Raw genomic sequence first — 3736 nt, 5'->3', positions numbered from 1 at the left:
GTTCTTTGCTTTGAGACGCCTCCCACAAGACTTGGCTGTGCTTGGCTGGTTCCTCCAGCAGCTCCTGCACTCAGCTTCTGAGCAGGCCTTGCTTGGAGAGATGACTAAATGGGGGCTGCCTGCCTTCACTCATGAACCTGAATTTAAACTCGCCTTCCCTCTCCTTGCCTTGTGAGATTTCTGCACAGCCTCCTAAGTATGTCTTTCCAGTGGGTGAAGCTGAAGATGCAGAGAGCCCCGGGTATGGCTGAGGGCCACTTTAGGTAGATACATTCTGACTTTTAAATTAAGAAAACAGAGTACCAGAGCCAAAGCAAAAGTCACTAAAATAATGACACAACGGCACACTTGGAGTGGCATTTGCTTTCTCCTGAGCAATAATAATACTTTGAAACTGTCTTGAAGGTCGTTGGCTAGGGGCAAAGAGATTTGGAAAGGCAGGAGACAAATTTAGAAATATATTCTATGACTAGGGCCCTTTATAGAAAAGCTAAAAGGGTGAATTGATAGGATTCTTAAGAAACTGACATTTTTAAAATTAAAAAGTAAGTTGCTATAGTATTTAAACCACTTATATGACATTTCTACATAATTTCTTAACAGAGCCCAGCATTCACAATGGTGAGGAACAGACTTTCCCAGGCATTTTACTGAATAAGGGATAAAATACTGGCTTGGCCTTTGCTGCTAGCCTGCTTGGCACAGCTTCGCTGGGCCCCTGCCCGACTTTCCCAAAGAGCACAGCACTTGGAGGCACTCTCTTAATTGAATAAAACTTCAACAAGTTGTCAGTAAATTTCTGCTTATTTGGAATTTAGAAATGAATTCACATGATGCATATCCTCTGGGGTCACATATCTAGAAGATGGGAAACTTTAGCCCAGGAAACATCTTATCACAGATACTGGGTTCCTTCAGGTCTGGGTTATACAGTGTACTAACAAGAAAAATCAATGTTCCGAAAGTCAGAACAGTTGTAAAATCTTGATTTCCAGATTTCTGCATTTGGTCATCAACTACTCAATTACTCAAACCTGGTTATTTACAGCAAAAGAAAGAAACAAACAAAAACAACCATGAAATTTCTTTCAGAACCTTGGAAATAAGGTTATCAATGAGAGTTAGCTATTAAAATCCACATGAAATGGATAAGATTAATGGACATCTGTGAGGAACTAGTAACATATCTGCTCTTAACAAATCTTTGACAGGCTTGAAAGAATTAAGAAGGGTTAGGGAAAGGGATTCAAAGAGCAGGAATTTTAGTCTGGAACTATCCAGGGGAAAGCGGTGCTTGGTGGTAGTAGTAGCAGTACTGTTAGCACAGAAGAATAGAAGCAATGGGAGCAGTTAAAGGTTAGAGCTACATGCCAGCTGAGGATGGTGACTTGCACGTGGATACATGATGGAAGTGGAGATGGAGTAAGGTGGATAGATCCAAGATTTATTTTAGAGGTAAGTTTCAAGGGACTTGGTAAGAGATTGGCTCATAGGAGTTGAGGAGAAGATAGTGGAAATGTTGACTCCCAGATTTCTGCATGGTTAACTGGATGGATAAAATGCCATTATCTGATATAGGCAACACTGAAGGAGGAGGAGTAGATTTGGGGGAGAGGTCAGGCAGGTAATATTAGATAGGCCAAGTTTGAGATGCCTGTGAAATGACCAAGTGATATAAAGGCATGTTTGATATAAGGGCCTGGGAAAGTCTAGGCTTGAAAAGTCTAGGCTAAATTTGGAAATCATTGGTATATAGACTGCATTTAAAGCAATAAGAGAGAGTGAGATAAGTTAGGGAGAGGGTAGAATAAAAAGAGAGAGACAGCTCATGTCTAAGCTCTGAGCATCCAACATTAAGGGACCAGGAAAAGAAATAAGAACCAGCAAAGGATGCTGAGAATAAGTGAAGGCATACTAGGAATAGGCAATGTTTTAAGAAGGAAATAGCCAACTATTGAATACTGATGGAAACCAATAAGTTGTCAAAGAGGTCACTGGTGATCATGGAAAAATTTTTGGTATGAGGGTATGAGAAGGAGACATATTGGGTTGGGATCACTGATCCATTCATTCAGCAAATATGTAATAAGTATGACATGCCAGGTACAAGGTGTTGGGGATACAGTGAACAAAACAGACATAACCTCCACTCCAGGGAGGGGAAGGCATTAAATAGATAATCAGAAAAATAATGACTCAACCATAATTACGATAAGCGCTCTGAAGAACTTGTATAACAGGGGAGCCCTGTCCAGTGAAAGCAAGGGAAAGCTGCCCCAAGGAAGTGATATATAAGCTGTACTTGAAAGTTTTGGGTGGTCACAGCAGTGAGGCAAGGGAGAGAGAGCGTGTGTGTTCCAGGCTGAAGAAACCACACACATGGAGTCCTAGAGGGAGAGGAAACTTATCATTAAAAGTCAGCAGTGTGGGGCCGGCCGAGTGGCACGATGGTTAAGAACTGGCTTGGGACGCCAGAGAGTCCCGGTTCGGATCCCACATATGAGGGCCAGTGACACTGCCCTCTATAGCTAAGATGCTGAAAAACAGCTCAACCTGGAATTGGGCTGCCCTGAGTCACCGAGGACAGCATAGGCTGCAGCCCCTGCTGCAGTGGATTGCCATGGGCTACCGTGTGTAGCCAACAGCCAGTGTGAGTGGCCAGCAGCCAGCGTGAGCAGCCAGAAGCCTCCAAGAGCAGATATCCTGAAGCCGGTGACTGATCTGACTCGCCCGGGAAGAGCGCAATGATGGTGGCAACTTGGGCCAGTGAAGCAACGACCTCCACAACTAGACGGAAGAACAAAACGACAGCAATTTGTCTGTTCCCCTTCCCCCAATTCCCCAGCGCTGTTCCTATCCCCCAATTCCCCAATTAAAAAAAAATCTTTTTTTTTTTACATGCCACGAGGTGTGTTTTATTTTCATTAATCATACAAATAATTTTCTACAATATCCCAGGGCAAACCGGAGAATTTGACCGTCCGATTGGGGGGAGGTCCCTTCAGAGACCCACAGGCCGATGGCATGGGCATGGAGTGCCCGGGTTCACAGCGCAGCTTGTCGCTCGAGTCCATCTTGCAGGTGGCTCCTTCTCCACTTCAGGACTGGAGTCTCTAAGATGACGGGGGTGAGGAGTCCTCCAGGTTCTTAAGAAATTTCACTCCGTTTCTCCTGCTCAATGGTCTCTTTGGTCGGCAGGGTGTTCTTCTCCTGCATCTCCGTCTTCTTCAGTTTGGCCTTATCGAAGCTGGCGATTTCCCCCATGTCGGGCTTGTCTGCCATTTTCTTAAAACAATCCTTGGTCTTTACTCGGAGCAGAGGTTCCTGGATACCGCTTGCGTCGCTGCAGCAAGAGACCAAAAAAAAAAATCTTTAAAAAAAAAAAAAAGCTGTGTGGCAGGGCAACAGTAAACAAAGGGACCCTTTGGGTATACATAGGTCTTCTAGTGTTTCACATTTTTAGAAATGTAGGAGTGCAAGAAGAAATGTAGTGAGAATGCCTGTGGCTGAAGATCTTAAGGAAAATGCTGGAAAACAACATTTCTCCAAGATGAGGAGTTCTCTCTGAGGTGCAAAGTCCATTTCTGCAGCAAGAACAGGGAACATAGATAGCTTGGTGGTAGAAGCTCCCAGACTGGTTTGGTTCTGAGAATCAGAGAAGATAGATTTGAATAAGAAATCCCGTTGATAGGCCTTACTTGCAGGAGGCAATGGAGAGGAGCAGGCAGGTTGTGGC

The 3736-nt window shown here is 44.2% G+C and overlaps 1 pseudogene across 1 annotated transcript; it reads right to left on the bottom strand.

Moving 5' to 3' along the window:
• Window positions 1-3121: 3121 nt before the first annotated feature.
• LOC109384014 (thymosin beta-10 pseudogene) lies at window positions 3122-3351 on the bottom strand (annotated as a pseudogene). Its single transcript, XR_002124329.1, has one exon. The product of XR_002124329.1 is annotated as a thymosin beta-10 pseudogene (transcript).
• Between the last annotated feature and the right edge of the window lie 385 nt (window positions 3352-3736).

Source organism: Hipposideros armiger, unplaced genomic scaffold, assembly GCF_001890085.2.
Source record: "Hipposideros armiger isolate ML-2016 unplaced genomic scaffold, ASM189008v1 scaffold_92, whole genome shotgun sequence".
Classification (NCBI taxonomy): domain Eukaryota; kingdom Metazoa; phylum Chordata; class Mammalia; order Chiroptera; family Hipposideridae; genus Hipposideros; species Hipposideros armiger.
The sequence above is the reverse complement of the archived record's forward strand: the minus strand, read 5'-3'. Positions and strand labels throughout refer to the sequence as shown.